Raw genomic sequence first — 23,442 nt, 5'->3', positions numbered from 1 at the left:
TCGTATTCTGGCTATGGTTCGCACCAGTCTTACTTCTCCTTTGGGTCATGAAATTCTTGCTGCACAGGTCGATGCTCCTCCTGAGAAACCTTGTGACCGCTGCTTTGTCCCAGAGTGTCTCCATACTTACCATTCTCCCAAGGCAGCTGGCCACCCTGGTAAGAATCAACTCGTTTGGGCCATTTCCCAACAATTCTGGTGGCCTAGTCTACGTGCTGATGTAACTGCCTTCATAGCTGCCTGTTCCGTGTGTGCTCAGAGTAAGACTCCACGACACCTTCCAGTGGGCCTCATACAACCCATACCCAATGGAGAGAGGCCCTGGATCCACCTGTCTATGGATTTCATTGTTGAGTTGCCCAACTCTCAAGGCAACACAGTTATCCTTATGGTGGTTGACCGGTTCTCAAAGCTGTGTCATTGTATTCCACTTAAGAAGTTGCCCACTTTTAAGGAACTGGCTTCCATTTTTGCTCTGGAGATCTTTCACTTGCATGGGTGGGCTACCCAAGGTGATTGTCTCAGGCAGGGGTAGTCAGTTTGTGTCCCGGTTCTGGCGAGCCTTTTGTGCACAGCTGGGAATTCAGCTTGCTTTCTCCTCTGCATATCACCGCAGTCTAATGGGGCCACAGAACAAGCCAATCAGTCCTTGGAGCAATTCCTACATTGCTATATTTCTGACCATCACAACAACTGGTCAGACCTATTACCATGGGCAGAGTTTGCTCACAACAGTGCCTTGAATTCTGCTTCCTGATTGTCTCAGTGTATGGCGAATTATGGTTTCCAACCTTCCATGTTGCCTGACTCGCTTGTTCCGCAGAGTATTCCTGCACTAGAGGAGCATCTCCATGGTCTTCGTTCCACTTGGGCACAAGTCCAGGAGGCTTTGCGTCATGCTAATGATAGGTACAGACTCCATGTTGACCACAGACGCCTGCCTGCGCCTTCCTACCAGGTTGGGGACAGGGTCTGGCTGTCATCTTATAACCTCCTAATTCGTGTTCCCTCACTGAAGTTCGCACCTTGGTTTATTGGGCCTTTCTGTATCCTTTGCAGGATTAGCCCAGTGGCTTACGCGCTGGACCTTCCTCCTAGTATGCGCATCATAAATGTGTTTCATGTCTTCTTATTGAAACCGTTGGTCTGCAACCGCTTTACCACCTCGCCACATCCTGACCCTATACAGGTTGAGAACCATGAGGAGTATGAGGTACAATCCATTGTTGACTCCCATAGGTTCCATGGGCGCATACAGTACCTGGTGCATTGGAAGGGTTACGGTCCGGAGGAACGCTCCTGGGTCTCATCCTCGGATGTACTTGCTCCTGCCCTCCTCCGTGATTTCCAAAGATGTTTTCCCCTCAAGCCCGGTGGTCCTCAAAGGGGGAGGGGTCATTGATTAGGGGGGATACTGTTAGGGCTGGCTCAGCCCTTCCTTCTCTGAGCTGGCCGCTCAGCTGTCAGCTAATTGCCAGCTCTCATATCTCTCCACAGTTAACCAGCTGTTGTGGATCTGCTTGTCAGTCCCGCCTACTTAAAGATCTCCAGCTCACTTCATTCCTGCCTACGCCTTGGTCACATCACAAGAAACCATCTCCTGCGTTCCTGTTTAAAGACTGGCTTTGCTGACATCCCTTCTGGCTCCTTATCCTGCTTGCTGTTCCTCTACTTGGATCCCTGACTTCTGGCCTGGCTGATTACCCGATCTGGTTACTGAACTCTGGCTTGGCTGATTACCCGATCTGGTTACTGAACTCTGGCTTGGCTGACTACCCGATCCGGTTACTGGACTCTGGCTATGCTTTGACTATGCTTACTCTATTTACCTATTTATTTTTATTAATAAACAAGTGTGATTTTACTGTACTTCTGTCTCAGTCTGGTTCATGGTTTCTGACAAAATGTAACGTCCATGACATTGCCTGCTGGACCACGAGTCAGCAGTAATGTGAACCTTGCTGCTGACTGCCCTGTCCAACAAGGCCAAAACATTGCCTTCCACCTGACAGTACAGAGCTGGAATGGCCTTACGTGAAAAGAAATGTAAACCTGCCCCTGTGGTACAGCACATTCTGCAAATTCACAAAAGGGGGCAGAATCTATCAGATGAAAAGGCAGCAGTTGCAATGCTAGGAATTTGCTCAAACTAGCATTTAGACACTGAGCATGTGGATGGTTGGGACAGTATTTTTTACTGTTCAGCAACTGGGGTAGCGAAATTTGTTATGGCACCCATTGCTATACCATCATCCCATATGAGGAGCAAGGAGAAGTCTGCATTTTTTTATGATGTGGGTCTTTCAGGTGCTGTTACCAACTGACTGCATGGCAGGTCGTCATATGTCAAGCATGTGGTGCCCAAGCAGCTGGTGTTCTGGCCACGCTTGATCTGCTTCAGACAGAGATTGCAAACAGCAACTCTGCGGTCTGCTGCACATGTGTTGAAAAAAGCCCACACCAATGAACTTTTGGAAGTCAGTGGGGAGTCAGCAGTGCCCTGCACCTGTGGAGCTCTGTGGAGTGATGCAATAGGGTTCCTGCCCTTAAGCCGGCCCCTGGAGGACATCCTGCCTCATTTGAGTTGTGCCTCCTCCTCCACCTCACTTTCCTCCTCTGTTCTCCCAGGCACCCAAGTACAGTCAGTGACCTCATCATTCCCTCCTTCCTCATCATTGAAGCAAACTTGGCAGTATGCTGCAGCTGGGGGAACATGACTGCGAGTTTCTTGTCCTTCTGTGGCACCCCCTCTCTTTAGGCTCATGTTGCTCCCTTCCTCAACCAGTGAACCAACATCGGAGCATTCAAATTGATGTGCATCCTCCAGCAGCATGTAACTGACACTATGATTGAATAATTCAGGTGACTCCTCCGTGCATGAGGGTGGGGCTATGGAAGGAGTAGCTGTGGATAAGGAGCTGGTGGAATAGGCAGCTTTGGCAGCTACGGTGGAAGGCAAACTAGTATGAGCCTGGGTGACAGAGGATGAGGAGTGTGAGGTCTGCTTAGTTATTCACTCCACCAACTCTTTTGCATGTTGTGGCTCAATAACACGACCAGCAGCTGAAAAAAAGGACACACGTGCCCTGCCTGCAGAGAATGCACCATGTCCATGACCACCACTTTTCACTGTAGACACAGAGGCTGCTTGCCCTCTTTTAGTGGCCTGTGAGTGTCTGCCTCTCCTTGTTGGCCTTTCGGATATGATGGGGATTTTTTTGTGGGGATTTTTATATAGTATAGAGTGTGGGAAGGGAATATGGTGCTTAGGTGCAATACTTTTGTGCTTGGTGCACTACAAACCGTTTTAGTATAGTTCTTTTTTTTAATTAGGAAAAGAGGGTGCACCATTTGTGGAGAATTTTTTTTCACTGCTACTGCAAAAAAACTGAAAGAAAATAAATGTAAAAGAAATGTAGAAAGGCAAAAAAACAAACTGTGGTGACGCAGAAGGAAGACCACCTGCGACTTAGAAGAAGGAACAGTAATTATGGAGACATTTTTGTTTGCTGCTGCTGGAAAAAAAACATTCAAAAAGCCCACAAAAAAAGAAAAGGGAACCACTGCTGACGCAGAAAGAGAAACATCTGCAACGCATAAGGGGGGACAGCAATTATACACTGTATTACCGTATATACTCTGCACTTCACTATATACACTACACTGACTGCACTGTATTATATATACTACACTGACTGCATTGTATTATATACTCTACACTGACTGCACTGTATTATATACACTACACTGACTGCACTGTATTACATATTCTACACTGACTGCACTGTATTATATACTCTAAACTGCCTGCACTGTATTATATACAGTACACTGACTGTACTGCATTATATACACTACACTGCCTGCACTGCATTATATACACTACATTGCCTGCACTGTATTATATACTCTATACTGCCTGCACTGTATTATATACACTACACTGACTGCACTGTAGTATATATACTACACTGACTGCACTGTAATACATATTCTACACTGACTGTGCGCTCAATCCACTAACTAACCTGCCTAATCTATCTCCAGTCCACTATAACACACTAAGCTGCCATGTAAGCAGCCTTATATAGTGTGGGGTGTGGACTTAGTCCCTGCGCCATAATTGGCCAAAGGCACCAAGCCTTTGGCCAATCATGGGTCTCACAGTACATTGCGCTGTAATTGGCCAAGGCATACAGGTCAGTTGCATGCTTTGGCCATTCAGCAGCCGTCAATGCACTGCGATCTCACAGTGCATTACAGGGCACTCTGCGGCGGGCGTACATCCCATGATTGTATCCTATTTGCTGACGCACTTTGAATGACAATTGCGAGGTCATGAAAAAAAAAGAATGTTTGATAGTTTGTTATAAAATTTTGCAAACAGGTAATTTTTCTCCTTCATTGATATGCGCTGATGAGGCAGCACTGATGGGCCCTGAGGGGAGGCACTGATGGGTGGCACAGATGGGTGGCATCGATGGGCACTGATAGGTAGCACTGACAGGTGGCACTTATAGGTGGCACTGATAGGTGGCACTGATAGGTGGCACTGATGGGCACTGATGGGCAGCACTGATGGGCACTGATGGGCACTGGTAGGTGACACTGATGGGCACTGATAGGTGGCACTGATGTGCAGCACTTCTGATGAGGCACTGATTGTGGGCAATGATAGGTGGCACTGTGGGCACTGATGGGTGGCAATGTGGGCACTGATGGGTGGCGCTGGTGGGCACTGGTAGGCGGCACTGTTGTTTACTGCTAGGTGGAACTGGCAGGTGGCACAGGTGGGCACCGAGGAGCTGGCGGCAGCTCTCTGTGATCGGGACTGATGTCCCTCCCACAGCCGCCGGTGATCAGCTTTTTTTTCTCCTCATGCTGTCAGCACGAAGAGAAAAAATAGTCGATTATCGGCTCTGTTTACATCACATGATCAGCTGTCATTGGCTGGCAGCAGATCACATGGTAAGGGGTCGTGATCAACCCCTTACTCCGATCTGTGATCCAGTGAGTCTCATAGACTAGCTGATCACAGAGCATGCTGGGTGCACCCTGCAGGAGGCACGCAGGCCGCTCGGGCATGGGAGGATGTCAATAGACGTACTCCCGGCAAAGCAGGTCCATGCTGTAGCCGTCATTAGGCTATAGCGCGGATCTGAACCAGTTAAAGGGATTACACTTTTGTTGCATTTGCATGCAGCAAAAACACATCAGTGTGAAAGCAGCTGTAGTCTTCCTATTTTCCCACAAGGTCACCCATAACATTAACCACTTCAGCCCCGGAAGGATTTACCCCAATCCTGACCAGAGCACTTTTTGCGATACGGCACTGCTTCGCTTTAACTGAAAAATTTTGTTTTCCTTTTTTTCCCACAAATAGAGCTTTCTTTTGGTGGTATTTGATCAGCTCTGCAGTTTTTATTTTTTGCCCTATAAACATAAAAAGAGCAACAATTTAAAAAAAAAAGCAATATCTTTTACTTTTACTATAATAAATATCCCCAAAAAATATATAAAAAAACAAATTTCTTTCTCAGTTTAGGCCGATATGTATTCTTCTACATATTATTGGTAAAAAAAATAGCAATAAGCCTATATTGATTAGCTTGCGCAAAAGTTATAGAGTCTACAAAATAGGGGATAGATTTATGGCATTTTTATTATTATTTTTTTTATCGTGACTGCGATTTTTATTGTGACTGCGACATTATGGCGGACACATCGAACACTTTTGACACTATTTTGGGACCATTGTCATCTATACAGCAATCAGTGCTATAAAAATGCACTGATTACTGTTTAAATAAGACTGGCAGGGAAGGGGTTAAACACTAGGGGGCGATCAAGGGGTTAAATGTGTCCTAGGCAGTGATTCTTTTTTGTTTCATACATATTTTTTAAAGTTTTCACGTACAATACAGTAAATGTTTTCATGGATAACATCGCAAAACTATTCGTACAAACAGAAAGCGTAACATGCATGGCACATGAAATGAACTCTAAAGCTTGTGTATACCTTAGGATCCGAGGGAGTCATCCTGTCCCTGTGGCATTTGGGTAGCTATACCCACTGTGTTATACTTCATATAAGGTTGTTGTAGGCTGTAGCCCTAAACTGTCTAACGTTTAAGAACTAGGTAAATGGGAGCACTACTGGTCAGGTCAATTATAACCTCTCATAGGGAAGTGGGAGTAAAAGCAGACAAGATTTATTTTATTTTTTGGTATTGATCCTGCCTTCCTCTTTCGTGTGGGGCTGGAAGGGTAGGGAGAAAGGGTGGGGTTAAAAAAAAAGGGGGAGATTGAAAGAGGAGTGGGGGGGCAGGGGTTCCGGAGAGAAGAAAAGAAGAAGAGAAGAAGGAGGAGATGGGGTGGGGCCACCACCAACTATCCTCTCCATCTCTAACATGTCAATTTGTATCTTATGGCTCATGACGAGCAGTCATGAATATCCTTTGCTGTCAAGTCCCTTGCTCATGGGACCTATCAGTCGTTTTATCGTATCAGCTCTTGGTAGTCCTGGGATTCTTGGTAGGTGTACCAAGCCGCCCAGATGGCTGAGTATTCAGATATTTTATCAAGAGTGGTACATATGAGCTCCTCCATCACTGCAACGTGGCAGATGCGAGAGGTCCATTCCCTCATAGAGGGCGGAGATGTAGATCTCCAGTGGACTGGCACACATAACCTAGCTGCATTGGTCAAGTGCATAGCCACCGACTTGAAGTAGTAAAATATGATGGAGGACAGAGATAGTCAACTGTAAGCACCACATCCCATATTTAAAAGGTGAGCAGAAACTAAAGGCTGTTAGGCCTAAAGAAAAATGGGGAGGGGGGGGATCTTCCCCAGGGACTTTTAAGGTGCTATTTAAGATATTCAAAAAATTCTGTACAATCATATAGAATAAAATTAATATTTATTAATATTGAATCACATTAAAATATTCATGTCATACTTCAGGAGTAAGACATGTAGATAAGAACACTATGACATAAACAGTGTCACCAAAAGGAATTTCTCGGTTATATCACAATTGAACCGTGCAACAAAAAGCAACTATTCAAAAGATGCCAAAACAATCTGCCGTTCTCGACATGTTTCGCTCTGAATGTGAGCTTCTTCAGGAGTTTAAAGGCAATGATTGTGACGGACTCTAAATGATAGGAAAATAAACAGAAATCAATACATACATTTAAACATGAAATAAAGAGCATCCAATAGAATTTTTTCTCGAATATGCACAAATTCCATTATCAGAATAGAGGTAGATACAGAGAATTTAGATATAGGCATATAGGTTTCAATATTGAACATTTTAATCAAGTATAAATGAACAATCAAAATTTATACATCTTACCAGGCTGTAGCACATTAATCTGGCATAGACTATTTCAATGGATCGGTAATACTGCTGCTAGTTTCGAACCGGAAAGTTCTCATATATGAGAGGTATCAAGTGCCATACTGTGACCACAGGGGAATACAAAGTCTACAAAGCGGCCCTTTGAAAAAAGGGAAAATACATTCAAAATTAAACGAAAAATGGAACAGGGGGGGGGGGGGGGGAGCGGGGAGGTGGAGGGGGGGGGGGGGGAAACGTAATCAGGCTCTTTAATGGTATAATTTCTATAATTTCAGAGGGATATGTATCCTGAAGGTAGAACCAATTTGAGATATATTACCTGATACATAAAAGTATATCGGCAAATGATGTCATATAGATGGAAATAGGCATCATAAATGAATAAAATAGGTGAAAGAATTCCACTGATAGCTGCAGGGATAAGCGATCGCCAGCAGAAATATTTTCTAAGTATAGAGGAGAGAAGACAATGAAGGGTCAATGGAGGATTCAAAGTGTAACTACATGTCAACTGATGACAGTGTCACACAGGGAAAACTTACTTCACAGGTAGTGGTCCGGCATACAAACTGAGGAGAGCATCCCGCTGCCTCTGTAGGATCGCACCGGTGACGGAGCTGTGGGCGGTGTGTAACCGCCTTTATATACCCCCATCACGGCGGCATCCGTTCTCGCCGCCGTGATGCGGACGCTCAATGGGGCCGGTCACGTCGGGACGTGGGGAAGCGCAGTGACGTCAGCTCTGACGTCATTAACGTGTGTAGGGGTTACTGCGCATGTCTGCGCGGTTCAGGAGCCCGTGGGACATGAAGGTGCAGGAGGCGCCATTTTAGTTAAGGGAAAAAGAAGAGTAACAACCGAATAGAGTATAAATTGGGGCATAATGCCTGCTTTAATTTTCCAAAATGATGGAAAAATAATTATATGTGTTCCCTATACGTTTTTAATAAAGGCTCATGTTAATACCAATAAATCGGTATCAAAACCCATGCCAGACGTGATCCGGCTCAAATTAAAGGGCCACCAGCCACAGGGACGATTGGTTCAACATCCCAGTGGTGGGTGCCCGGGGCGTCCGTGTGGTCCAAACTGACAATTCATTGAATTTCCACTGTTTTAACTGTATTATATCTCACAGGCTGTAGCTGCAAACTTCATTTATGAAGTTTCCCAGGCTTTATATACTCAATATATTTTTTGTTTATTATCTTAAATTGTTTGCCGGAAATATTCTCATATTGGGACTATCTTTGTCAGTTTGGACCACACGGACGCCCCGGGCACCCACCACTGGGATGTTGAACCAATCGTCCCTGTGGCTGGTGGCCCTTTAATTTGAGCCGGATCACGTCTGGCATGGGTTTTGATACCGATTTATTGGTATTAACATGAGCCTTTATTAAAAACGTATAGGGAACACATATAATTATTTTTCCATCATTTTGGAAAATTAAAGCAGGCATTATGCCCCAATTTATACTCTATTCGGTTGTTACTCTTCTTTTTCCCTTAACTAAAATGGCGCCTCCTGCACCTTCATGTCCCACGGGCTCCTGAACCGCGCAGACATGCGCAGTAACCCCTACACACGTTAATGACGTCAGAGCTGACGTCACTGCGCTTCCCCACGTCCCGACGTGACCGGCCCCATTGAGCGTCCGCATCACGGCGGCGAGAACGGATGCCGCCGTGATGGGGGTATATAAAGGCGGTTACACACCGCCCACAGCTCCGTCACCGGTGCGATCCTACAGAGGCAGCGGGATGCTCTCCTCAGTTTGTATGCCGGACCACTACCTGTGAAGTAAGTTTTCCCTGTGTGACACTGTCATCAGTTGACATGTAGTTACACTTTGAATCCTCCATTGACCCTTCATTGTCTTCTCTCCTCTATACTTAGAAAATATTTCTGCTGGCGATCGCTTATCCCTGCAGCTATCAGTGGAATTCTTTCACCTATTTTATTCATTTATGATGCCTATTTCCATCTATATGACATCATTTGCCGATATACTTTTATGTATCAGGTAATATATCTCAAATTGGTTCTACCTTCAGGATACATATCCCTCTGAAATTATAGAAATTATACCATTAAAGAGCCTGATTACGTTTCCCCCCCCCCCCCCTCCACCTCCCCGCTCCCCTCCCCCCCCCCCCTTGTTCCATTTTTCGTTTAATTTTGAATGTATTTTCCCTTTTTTCAAAGGGCCGCTTTGTAGACTTTGTATTCCCCTGTGGTCACAGTATGGCACTTGATACCTCTCATATATGAGAACTTTCCGGTTCGAAACTAGCAGCAGTATTACCGATCCATTGAAATAGTCTATGCCAGATTAATGTGCTACAGCCTGGTAAGATGTATAAATTTTGATTGTTCATTTATACTTGATTAAAATGTTCAATATTGAAACCTATATGCCTATATCTAAATTCTCTGTATCTACCTCTATTCTGATAATGGAATTTGTGCATATTCGAGAAAAAATTCTATTGGATGCTCTTTATTTCATGTTTAAATGTATGTATTGATTTCTGTTTATTTTCCTATCATTTAGAGTCCGTCACAATCATTGCCTTTAAACTCCTGAAGAAGCTCACATTCAGAGCGAAACATGTCGAGAACGGCAGATTGTTTTGGCATCTTTTGAATAGTTGCTTTTTGTTGCACGGTTCAATTGTGATATAACCGAGAAATTCCTTTTGGTGACACTGTTTATGTCATAGTGTTCTTATCTACATGTCTTACTCCTGAAGTATGACATGAATATTTTAATGTGATTCAATATTAATAAATATTAATTTTATTCTATATGATTGTACAGAATTTTTTGAATATCTTAAATAGCACCTTAAAAGTCCCTGGGGAAGATCCCCCCCCTCCCCATTTTTCTTTAGGCCTAACAGCCTTTAGTTTCTGCTCGACTTGAAGTAGTGTTTTCTGGGAATTTGTGATTGATGTAGTAAATATTGTGCCGGAGTGAACTCCAACGGCAGTGAAGTGATCAGGGTTGTCGTGTCCTGAACCTTACGCCAATACGGCTGGATCAGGGAGCATGTCCACCAGATATGAAGAAGAGTGCCCTTCTCCATTCCGCACCTCCAACAGCGGTCAGGCACCGCTGGTATAAATTTATGTAGGATATCTGGCGTTTTGTACCACTTAGTTTTAATTTTCCATTCTCCTGTGTCGCCACGTTTAGGGATCCCTTGTGGATATATAGATGTACTCAGTCCCAAGAGGACTCGTCTAATTCCACAACCAAAGCAGATTCCCAAAAAGCGTAGTCTGCGTGTATTGTAGCATATCGCTCCCCAAACATCGAGGTGTAGAGAGCCGAGATGACATGGCTTTGGGGAGATGATCTGGTGCAGAGAGACTCAAACACTGTTGGGTCTCTAATAAAGTGCTTTCTACGAATTATCTAAGTAATGTTTCAGTTGCAAATATGACCAGAAAGGGAACTTTGCTGTATTGGATAATTCAGCCATTTCTTTGTGTTTTTTGAACCTCCCTCTCCAGAAAAAGTGTCTTGCTTCGATTTCCCTATGTGGCCATTCTGCTGCCAGGAAATTCCTGGTTAGGCCTGGAATAAAAGTTGGGTTGCCCCTAAGGGGGTGATAGGGCATTCCTTGGAAGAGAGTTCATGCGTGGTACATGCGCAGTCAAATGCCTGAAGGGTCACTCCAATTAGAGTGTGTGCATATATATGGGGGGTATGTGTTTCTTTGAGAGCCATGGTATTATACCTAATTCTGCCTGAGAGACTAGGCATTTGAGCCCGACCCACCCTTTGTACCTTTAATGGATCTTCCAATCTACCACCCTAGTCAGATGGACTGCCCAGTAGTACCGTTGGAGGTCTGGGAGACCAATTCCCCACTCGACTTTGGCAAAACTAGCTTAGCCCATTTGATTCATGAGGGTTTGTTGCCACATAAGAAGGACCTACACATGGCCTTATATATCCACAAAAAATGAAGGTGGTAGTCGAAATTAATATCGTTTGCATCTTGTAAAGCATGCAAGGAAGGATCGTCATTTTTAAAATTGAAGCATGCCCGAACTAAGAGATTGAGGGCACATGCCATTTCTGAAGATCTTGGCACATGTTCTTCAATTCCGCTGTGAAGTTTCTAGTATAGAGCTCTGTTAGGTTGACAGGAAGTTTTATGCCTAGCTATGTGACAGCATCTGTTTTCCATTGGAATGGAAAGTTCATCTGGAATTGTCACATAAGGTCGGAAGGTAGGGAGACATTCAAAGCGAATGACTTTGAGTAGTTGATTTTCAGGTTGGAGATGTATTTGATATGTTCAAGAACTGACAAGAGGTTTGGTAGGGATGTTAGCGGTGAGGAAAGAAATAATAAGACATCATCCGTGAACGCTGCTATTTTAAATTCACGGCCCTGTACTTGTATTCCCTTGATGTCTGTATGCTCTCTAATACAATATAGAGAAGGGGCGATAGGGGACAGCCCTGTCTTGTTCCATTGTGGATAGAGAAGGCGTTCAACAGGAGGCCATTGACTCTAACTCTTGCCCTCGGATTGGCATATAGGGACACAATGAGGGCATGCATTTTGGTGCCAAGACCCAGAGCTCCCAGTACTTCACTCATATAGTCCCAGGCCACTCGGTTGAACACCTTCTCCGCATCCATTGCAAGGAAGTTAGCCAGTGGTGAAGGTTCAAGGCTTTGATAGTGTTGTCCCTAGCTTCGCTTCTTGGGACAAAGCCTACTTGATCCAGTCCCACCCATTGTGGTACATATTGGGACAGACTTGTTGCTAAGATTTTTGAAAAAAGCTTAACGTCCACATTAAGTAAGGATATTGGACGATATGAGGTAACTTTGGCAGGGTCCTTTTCCTCTTTCGGAATCACCCTGATATATGCTTCCAGTAAGGTAGTCGACAAATAGGGAGTTGCTGACAGTGAGTTAAAAGCTTTAAGCTTGGGGCAAGGAGGTCTGAGAAACACTTGTAGTACTGGGCCGAGAATCCATCGGGGCCTGGGCTCTTGGCTTTGTGGCCTTCAGTGCTGCACCCCATTCTTCCAAGGACAGAGGTGCCTTGAGGTCCTGTATAGCCTCATTAGTTAGAGGAGAAGGGCTGTATTGACTTAGGAATTCTCATAATAGATTTATCTTATTGTCTGCTCTTACATAATTTGGTTCGTTGGGGTGAATGTTATATTATTCGCTGTAAAAGTGTTGGAATTGAGAGGCTTTAAGTTCATTTTTGGAGTGGGTGTTCCCAAAAGTGTCAATTACATGACGCCCTTTTAAATAGTTCTTCCACTAAGAGGGCCCGAGCCTCCACCAGTTACTGTGCTAACTGGATTGCATGTGAGCATTTGTGTTGAGCTTCTAGGTCATGCATCTTGTGTGATGGTTCTTTTATCAGCTTTTGATGTTCTCTTTTCCTCCAAGCTGCAAAGGAGAGCATGTGTGACACATTTGTGTGCTTCCCATTGAGTCAGGGGTGAGATATCAAGTGTGTTATTGAGGCTAAAGAATTCCTCAATACATTGTTGCCTGATAGTGGCCAGGTCCCCAGGGTCTGCCAGAAGGGACGTGTCTATTCTCCAGATCTTGGAGGAGACCTCCTGGTCAGGGAAGACCAAGGTCATTGTGACTGGGTGGCGGTCCAAGAGTACCATTTTTTTTTATAGTAGCTTCGTGTAGGTACGAAAGGTCAGATTGGCGTATGAAGAGATAATCCAATTTCGATTAGCAGTTGTGGGGTTTGGAGAAAAAAGTGTAATCCCGCCCGTTGGGGTTTAGAGGTTCTCCATGTGTCATGAAGGGTAGGAGTGGCCAGTTGTCGTTTAGCTTGGCGTAAGGCCGAGAAGGGGAGAGAGGAGGTGCCAGAGGAGATATCCAGCAAAGGGTTTAGGGCCAAACTGAAGTCCCCTCCAAGAATCAAGAGACCTGATTGAAAGGTCTCTAACTTAAGCGGGGTTTCCCAGATAAAGGGTATTTGGTTAGAGTTGGGGCAATATATACTGGCTAAGGTCACCGGTCTATTCTTCCATATCCCTTTTAAAAAAAGGAATCTGCCCTCTGGATCTAGCATCTGGTCACTAAGGGTAAATGACAACGACCTAGATAGCAAAATTGAGACTCCCTTAGTTTTCAAATCAGCACAGGTCACATGGAAGACCGTGGGAAAGCAACGGTTGCATAGTTGGGGATGTTGCCTAATTTAAACTTCATCTCTTGTAAAATTACAATTTGTGCCTTCAGTTGGTGTGCTTCTGCTAGAACGCTGCTATGTTTTTTCAGGCACATTGAGGCCTTTAATGTTTACAGAGCACAAATTCATTGAGAGAGGAGCTGAGTGTTCTTTAGAATTGAGCATATTGAAACGTTTCTGGTTCAGAGGGACCGAGAGGTTCTGTGGTGGTGTGGGAGAGTAGAGCAAGAGGAAGATAAAGAATGAGAGAGACCAATAGAGAAAAAAAAAAGGGGGGGGTGAGGGGGAGGTTAGGGAGTTGACCTAACCAGCGCACTCCGTCAACCAGAGAATTGAGAACACCGTCACCTTCTAACTAGAAGAGACGGGCATAACTAGTAGTCGCCGGAGGTGGCGTCAGGCCTGCTAATTCACCTAAGGGAGAGGTTGGGGTGAGATATGGTGGGAAAGGAAATCCGTCCGGATTCAAAGGGGAGCCTGCCTCTCTGAGGTGGGGAAGGGGTCAAACACCGAAGGGCGAGTTCAGATACGTGCATCCAGAACCTGAACAGTAGATCAGTGTAAGGAGTGGTGATCAAAGTTACCGCTATAGGAACCGGAATGCTCTGGAGCAGGTCCATCCACTGCTAGGTGTGCCCCATTTCCAGAGCCCCCCCCAGGTCACCAATTCTAGAGTTAGGTAGAGATTACGTGCTTTTGCTGTTTCAGTAGCCAGAGGGGGAAGGGAGGAGCCCATGAGGCGTCCATGTTTACCATATTATTGACCCCAGGGCCCACTATGTCCCTATGAGAGCTTCTAGTGCCTATACCACATTCCATATTCAGTTCCATCTCCCACACCTTCCCCTAACACCAGGAAAACAACAAGCAGGAAAAATAAGATGGATTATAACAAGAAAAACCAAGCCATTTTTATGCCTCTCCTTTGTCCTCTTCTTGTTTCGTATTTTTTCTTTTTTCCCTTTTCCTTCCTCTTTTGAAGTATTCCCAATCAAGAAACATACTTAAACAACTATAAGAAGAGAAATTCAACAGATATAACATTTCGCAACCCACTATATCTCATTGTGTTTTAGAGCTGAGGGTATTGGCCCCTGCCCATCCGGAGCACCCCAATCAGGAGTCTTTCCGGAGAGGCAGAGAAGAACCCAGCAGTTTTGTTAGTAAAGCCATCTTTTTCTGGTGCCCCTGGCCCTAGAGGCCCTGTTAATCCCCGGGGGTAGTCTGCTAAGTACCATAGGGTGTTTCCCTAACTACTCTGTGTTCCGTGTATATGCTACACGGGGGGAGGCATACTGTTAACACTCTGCTTCTGCAGTTATTTAAACAGACATTAAGGCCAGCATATCTAACGGTAGGGATGAGCCGAACACCCCCCTGTTTGGTTCGCACCAGAACATGCGAACAGGAAAAAAGTTCGCTGGAAAACGCGAACACTGTTAAAGTCTATGGGACACGAACATGAATAATCAAAAGTGCTAATTTTAAAGGCTTATATGTAAGTTATTGTCATAAAAAGTGTTTGGGGACCTGGGTCCTGCCCCAGGGGACATGGATCAATGCAAAAAAAGTTTTAAAATGTCAGTTTCTTCAGGAGCAGTGATTTTAATAATGCTTAAAGTGAAACAATAAAAGTGTAATATCCCTTTAAATTTCATACCTGGGGGGTGTCTATAGTAGGGGCGCATGTTTCCCATGTTTAGAACAGTCTGACAGCAAAATGACATTTCAAAGGAAAAAAAGTCATTTAAAACTACTCGCGGCTATTGCATTGCCGGTCTGACAATACATATAAAAGTTCATTGATAAAAACAGCATGGGAATTCCCCACTGGGGAACCCCGAACCAAAATAAAAAAAAAAAATGACGTGGGGGTCCCCCTAAATTCCATACCAGGCCCTTCAGGTCTGGTATGGATTTTAAGGGGAACCCCGCGCCAAATTTTTTTAAAAAAACGGCGTGGGGTCCCCCCAAAGATCCATACCAGACCCTTATCTGAGCACGCAACCTGGCAGGCCGCAGGAAAAGAGGGGGGGACGAGAGAGCAGCCCCCCCTCCTGAACCGTACCAGGCCACATGTCCTCAACATTGGGCGGGTGCTTTGGGGTAGCCCCCCAAACCACCTTGTCCCCATGTTGATGAGGACAAGGGCCTCATCCCCACAACCCTGGCCGGTGGTTGTGGGGGTCTGCGGGCGGGGGGCTTATCGGAATCTGGAAGCCCCCTTTAACAAGGGGACCCCCAGATCCCGCCCCCCCTGTGTGAAATGGTAAGGGGGTACATGTACCCCTACCATTTCACTAAAAAACTGTCAAGAATGTTAAAAATGACAAGAGACAGTCTTTGACAATTCCTTTATTTAAATGCTTCTTCTTTCTTCTTTCTTCTATCTTCCTTCATCTTCTTCTTCTGGTTCTTCTGGCTCTTCTGGTTCTTCCTCCAGTCTTCTCGTCCAGCATCTCCTCCGCGGCATCTTCTATCTTCTTCTCCTCGGGCTGCTCCGCACCCATGGCATGGGGGGAGGCTCCCGCTCTTCTCTTCATCTTCTTCTCTTCTTCTCTTCTTCATCTTCTTCTCTGGGCCGCTCCGCATCCATGCTGGCATGGAGGGAGGCTCCCGCTGTGTGACGCGTCGCCTCTTCTGATGGTTCTTAAATAATGGGGGGCGGGGCCACCCGTTGACCCCGCCCCCCTCTGATGCACGGTGACTTGACGGGACTTCCCTGTGATGTCACGGGGAATGCCACAGGGAAGTCCTTTCATGTCCACTGCGTCAGAGGGGGGCGGGGTCACCGGGTGGCCCTGCCCCCGTTATTTAAGAACCGTCAGAAGAGGAGACGGGTCACACAGCGGGAGCCTCCCTCCATGCCAGCATGGGTGCAGAGCGGCCCGGAGAAGAAGATGAAGAAGAGAAGAAGAGAAGAAGATGAAGAGAAGAGCGGGAGCCTCCCCCCATTCCATGGGTGCGGAGCAGCCCGAGGAGAAGGAGATAGAAGACGCCGCGGAGGAGATGCTGGATGAGAACACCGGAGGAAGAACCAGAAGAGCCAGAAGAACCAGAAGAAGAAGAAGATGAAGGAAGATAGAAGAAAGAAAAAAGAAAAAGCATTTAAATAAAGGAATTGTCAAAAACTGTCTCTTGTCATTTTTAACATTTTTGACAGTTTTTTAGTGAAATCCCCCCTTACCATTTCACACAGGGGAGGGCTGGGATCCGGGGGTCCCCTTGTTAAAGGGGGCTTCCAGATTCCAATAAGCCCCAACCCGCAGATCCCCACAACCACCGGCCAGGGTTGTGGGGATGAGGCCCTTGTCCTCATCAACTTGGGGACAAGGTGTTTTGGGGGGCTACTCCAAAGCACCCTCCCAATGTTGAGGGCATGTGGCCTGGTATGGTTCAGGTGGGGGGCGCTCTCTCGCCCCCCTCTTTTCCTGCGGCCTGCCAGGTTGCGTGCTCGGATCAGGGTCTGGTATGGATTTTGGGGGGACCCCACGCCATTTTTTTTTAATTTTGGCACAGGGTTCCCCTAAAATCCATACCAGACCTGAAGGGTCTGGTATGGAATTTAGGGGGACCCCATGTAATTTTTTTTAAATTTTGGTTCGGGGTTCCCCTTAATATCCATGCCAGTCCTGAAGGGCCTGGTATGGAATTTATGGGGACCCCACGTCATTTTTTTTTTATTTTGGTTCGGGGTTCCCCTGTGGGGAATTCCCATGCCATTTTTATCAATGAACTTCTATGTGTATTGTCGGACCGGCAATGCAATAGCCGCGAGTAGTTTTAAATGACTTTTTTCCCTTGAAATGTCATTTTGCTGTCAGACTGTTCTAAACACGGAAACATGTGCCCCTTTACAGGCATACTATAGACACCCCCAGCTATGAAATTTAAAGGAATATTACACTTTTATTGTTTGACTTTAAGCATTATTAAAATCACTGCTCCTGAAAAAACGGCCGTTTTTAAAACTTTTTCTTGCATTGATCCATGTCCCCTGGGGCGGGACCCAGGTCCCCAAACATTTTTTATGACAATAACTTGCATATAAGCCTTTAAAATTAGCACTTTTGATTTCTCCCATAGACTTTTAAAGGGTGTTCCGCGGCATTCAAATTTGCCGCGAACACCCCAAATTGTTCGCTGTTCGAACTTGCGAACAGCCAATGTTCGAGTCGAACATGAGTTCGACTCGAACTCGAAGCTCATCCCTATCTAACGTTAAGTTCTACATTTCTGTAAAATGTATCTTTCTGCCTCTGCCGCATATTAGTTCCCTATGAGTTTGACGAGCAGTTGCAGTTCGGGTCTCAGTTTTTATTCACACTGGGATCATTGTGGGTGCGAGAGGCCATTTCACCCAGATCCCGCCCCCCCCTGTGTGAAATGGTAAGGGGGTACATGTACCCCTACCATTTCACTAAAAAACTGTCAAAAATGTTAAAAATGACAAGAGACAGTCTTTGACAATTCCTTTATTTAAATGCTTCTTCTTTCTTCTATCTTCCTTCATCTTCTTCTTCTTCTGGTTCTTCTGGCTCTTCTGGTTCTTCATCCGGTGTTCTCGTCCAGCATCTCCTCCGCAGCGTCTTCTATTTTCTCCTCGGGCCGCTCCGCACCCATGGCATGGGGGGAGGCTCCCGCTCTTCTCTTCATCTTCTTCTCTTCTTCATCTTTTTCTCTTCTTCTCTTCTTCATCTTCTTCTCTGGGCCGCTCCACATCCATGCTGGCATGGAGGGAGGCTCCCGCTGTGTGACGCGTCACCTCTTCTGATGGTTCTTAAATAATGGGGGGTGGGGCCACCCGTTGACCCCACCCCCCTCTGATGCACGGTGACTTGACGGGACTTCCCTGTGATGTCACGGGGAATGCCACAGGGAAGTCCCGTCATGTCCCGTGTGTCAGAGGGGGGCGGGGTCACCGGGTGGCCCCACCCACGTTATTTAAGAACCGTCAGAAGAGGAGACGCGTCACACAGCGGGAGCCTCCCTCCATGCCAGCATGGGTGCAGAGCGGCCCGGAGAAGAAGATGAAGAAGAGAAGAATAGAAGAAGATGAAGAGAAGAGCGGGAGCCTCCCCCCATTCCATGGGTGCGGAGCGGCCCGAGGAGAAGGAGATAGAAGACGCCGCGGAGGAGATGCTGGATGAGAACACCGGAGGAAGAACCAGAAGAGCCAGAAGAACCAGAAGAAGAAGAAGATGAAGGAAGATAGAAGAAAGAAGAAGCATTTAAATAAAGGATTTGTCAAAAACTGTCTCTTGTCATTTTTAACATTCTTGACAGGTTTTTAGTGAAATCCCCTCTTACCATTTCACACAGGGGAGGGCCGGGATCTGGGGGTCCCCTTGTTAAAGGCGGCTTCCAGATTCCAATAAGCCCCAACCCGCAGATCCCCACAACCACCGGCCAGGGTTGTGGGGATGAGGCCCTTGTCCTCATCAACTTGGGGACAAAGTGTTTTGGGGGGGCTACTTCAAAGCACCCTCCCAATGTTGAGGGCATGTGGCCTGGTACGGTTCAGGTGGGGGGGCGCTCTCTCACCCCCCTCTTTTCCTGCGGCCTGCCAGGTTGCGTGCTCGGATCAGGGTCTGGTATGGATTTTGGGGGGACCCCACGCCATTTTTTTTTTTATTTGGCACAGGGTTCCCCTAAAATCCATACCAGACCTGAAGGGTCTGGTATGGAATTTAGGGGGACCCCCATGTCATTTTTTTAAAATTTTGGTTCGGGGTTCCCCTTAATATCCATACCAGACCTGAAGGGCCTGGTATGGAATTTATGGGGACCCCACGTCATTTTTTTTTATTTTGGTTCGGGGTTCCCCTGTGGGGAATTCCCATGCCATTTTTATCAATGAACTTCTATGTGTATTGTCGGACCGGCAATGCAATAGCCGCGAGTAGTTTTAAATGACTTTTTTCCTTTGAAATGTCATTTTGCTGTCAGACTGTTCTAAACACGGAAACATGTGCCCCTTTACAGGCATACTATAGACACCCCCAGCTATGAAATTTAAAGGAATATTACACTTTTATTGTTTGACTTTAAGCATTATTAAAATCACTGCTCCTGAAAAAACGGCCGTTTTTAAAACTTTTTCTTGCATTGATCCATGTCCCCTGGGGCGGGACCCAGGTCCCCAAACATTTTTTATGACAATAACTTGCATATAAGCCTTTAAAATTAGCACTTTTGATTTCTCCCATAGACTTTTAAAGGGTGTTCCGCGGCATTCAAATTTGCCGCGAACACCCCAAATTGTTCGCTGTTCGAACTTGCGAACAGCCGATGTTTGAGTCGAACATGAGTTCGACTCGAACTCGAAGCTCATCCCTATCTAACGGTAAGTTCTACATTTCTGTAAAATGTATCTTTCTGCCTCTGCCGCATATTAGTTCCCTATGAGTTTGACGAGCAGTTGCAGTTCGGGTCTCAGTTTTTATTCACACTGGGATCATTGTGGGTGCAAGAGGCCATTTAGTCTCTTTTCTGATATGGCATAGTTTCCATGAGGGTATTGCCTACCTCATACGTCAAGTCTGGCTCAAAAGCAAATTTAATTACAAAAAATGCAAAAAAACGAGTGGAAAGGGGAGGGCACTGTCACGGAACGTCCCACACTCCGCTTGAGTGCTTCCGTCAGTATACCACTTCCTCGCAGTCTGGATACATATATCAGATATTCCAACTGCTCCCAAGCACAAAACAAGGCGAGACTTGCTTAGATGCTAACATGGACTGTTTTTTTTAGAATCAAAATTACAAGACATTATATGCCGTTGGAACCTCCTCTAACAATACAACTGTAACCTAATTAACATGAGCTAGTTTACTAAATCATTTACCCAGACTAGGTGACTATTCAATACACATTACCATAAACATCAACACAGGGTTAATTAGAACAAACTACAATGTGTGAAATACCCTTAGAACCTGTGGTAAGCCAGACTAGACTGTTCGTCTCCTAGCCAGTCCTGGAGGCTAATGTGATCAGCTCACTCAATTAACAGGTTGAGTTCAGAATCAGTCAAACCAAGAATAGTCTCTACATACATCCTGGGAGATATTGTGGACAAATATTACTGTCCCATTTTAAGTAGTCCAAGATATATTTTCTCACTCACCCTGTGCCAGGATAGCACAGGGTGACATAGACATAAGAGGTGTATGGGGAGCTGGAACAAGGGCATCCCCTACTTTTCAAGGGATTCTGAGTTCCAAGGGCCCTCCCGTCACATCTCTCCCCTTTCGGCAGAAGACTAACACAGGAGGAGACCCCAGACGGGTTGACTGCGAAGTTAGTCATCAGTTCCAGTCCTCTAATGCCTGTACCCACACAGTACCCCAAATAAATTGTTCCAAACAAAGTATTACTCACCCAGCCAACTTCTGTCTCTCTCAGAGAACATATCTGCCCCTGGGGAGAGGCCTGGACTGGCCCTTCTCCCTGGAGTCCTTTCTGCCACTGGAGAGAAGACAGGGTGACTGGGCTCACTCTACATGCTGTTGGGGATCTGGGCAGACTGCCCAGCATCCCTGGGGTATACAGGTGGAGACTAAAGTCCCATCCACCTTCACAGGAAATCCATCCTCTGTTAGTTGAGGGCAGAGTCCAGCAGTACTCAGCCCTGTTGCCAGCCCTTCTGCTGGAAACCCCACACCATCTGCTCCGGGTAACTGTTGGGGAGGGAGGCTGATTGCCCCGCCTCCCTGGAACTCTGTAGTTGTTGCCGGTGCTGGGCAGAGGTTGGTAGCACTCTGCCCTGTTGCCAGCACTTCTGCTGGGGACTTCACACCCTCTGCTCTGGCTAACCATTGGAGCAGGAGGCTGGATTCCTCCACTCCCAAACTGTGTAGCTGCCATGGGGAGGTGATTCAGCTGCTTCCTGTTCCATTCCCTCATCTGGCTGCTGGGACGACATGTCTGTGGTACTGTCTTCCAGGTGCACGGATCTTTGCTGGGGAGGAAAGACCACTTCCTCCACCCTGGCCAACTGTTGAGGAGGGACGAAGAACACCTCTCCCCTCTCCCCCTGTATCTGCTGCTGGGAAGTGATTGCCACCTTCTCACCTTAGCCTCCGAAACTGCCACAGGTATGGGGCAGAGGTCTTGGACCCTCTGTCTGGTGACCAGCACTTCAGCTGGGGAAGTTCCTTGTAACTCCACAGATACTGCTGTTGGTGCTGGGCAGAGCACAGTGAAGTTTGGCCCTAATACCAGCTCTTCTGCTGGAGGCTCATCAGGTTGTTCTTCCTCAGCAGAAAAGTCTATTAAATCCCCTATCTCTATAACCGGTGTCTAGGGATAGAGGTTCACCATCTCCTGTCCATGGAACCCAGAAGATGCTATCAGTGCTGGGCAGAGTTTAGCAGAGCTTTGCCCTGTTGTCAGCATTTCAGGTTTGGGGACTGCAATCTTCAGATTTTCCACTGCCGATTCTCTGGCATACTGCTGAACGTGTTCTAGCAGTTTCCTGTATGCCCTTTCCAGATGCTGTTCCTTCCTTAGCAAATGGTCCAGATCAGGTTTGAGCTCTGAGACCCCTGCAAGACCGAGCATAGCCTCTCTATATTCTCGCAGGTCCTCAAGGTCAGGTTCCCCTTCCTTGCCAAACACAAAATGATCTGTAAGGCTCTCCCACAGCAATCCAGGGCCTCCAAAGTCATATCTCTCCGGAGAGCACTCTGTTGTCTCCCCTAAATATCCCTGCTCTGCGTGCCATTGCAGAGCACGATAATGATTGTCCAGCTCTATCTCCTGCTGGACCAGCCTGTCCAACTCAGTCACCCATTGCTCCTGGGGCTGCTCTCCCAGGAATGCCATTCGCAATGTCCGTTGGTCACTGGCCCATTGCTCTTGGGTTGGAAAGCACTTGCCCTGTTTTATACCAGCGAGCTGGAGGGCTTCAATCCAGAGCTCCACCCGAATTTGCTGCCTAAGCTCCAGATATTCATCCTCAGACACAGCCCTGGTGTATGTTGAAAGGATGATCCACAGCAGCCCCGGGAACTCTGATGCTAGGTCCATATCTCCACTGGGGTGACTGAAGTCTGCTATCCTGATCTTGGATCCAGGTGGAGGTTTAGATTTCCCAGACTGAAGGAAGCTTCCGTCAGTATATCACTTCCTTGTAGTCTGGACTCAGATATCAGATATGCCAACCGCTCTCTAGCATAAAACAAGGTGAGACTTGCTTCACTGCTAACATGGACTGTTTTTTTTAGAATCAAAATTACAAGACTTTATATGCCGTTGGAACCTCCTCTAACAATACAACTGTAACCTAATTAACATGAGCTAGTTTACTAAATCATTTACCCAGACTAGGTGACTATTCAATACACATTACCATAAACATCAACACAGGGTTAATTAGAACAAACAACAATGTGTGGAATACCCTTAGAACCTGTGGTAAGCCAGACTAGACTGTTCGTCTCCTAGCCAGTCCTGGAGGCTAATGTGACCAGCTCACTCAATTAACAGGTTGAGTTCAGAATCAATCAAACCAAGAATAGTCTCTACATACATCCTGGGAGATATTGTGGACAAATATTACTGTCCCATTTTAAGTAGTCCAAGATATATTTTTTGCCAGGATAGCACAGGGTGACTTAGACATAAGAGGTGTATGGGGAGCTGGAACAAGGGCATCCCCTACTTTTCAAGGGATTCTGAGTTCCACGGGCCCTCCCGTCACAGGCACCACATGTGTGTTTCGTTCTTTATATGGCAAAAAGACATATGCTGTTTTGTTCAACAGCATAATGTGATTAAGGTAGAGATGTGGCTCCAAGGGGAGAGAGTCACTATCAAGAAGGGATCCAATGTTAGCTCACCTGACCATGCGATCTTCATTCAGC

This window comes from Aquarana catesbeiana, linkage group LG09 (assembly GCF_042186555.1).
Source record: "Aquarana catesbeiana isolate 2022-GZ linkage group LG09, ASM4218655v1, whole genome shotgun sequence".
NCBI lineage: Eukaryota > Metazoa > Chordata > Amphibia > Anura > Ranidae > Aquarana > Aquarana catesbeiana.
This window is presented reverse-complemented; position numbering follows the sequence as displayed.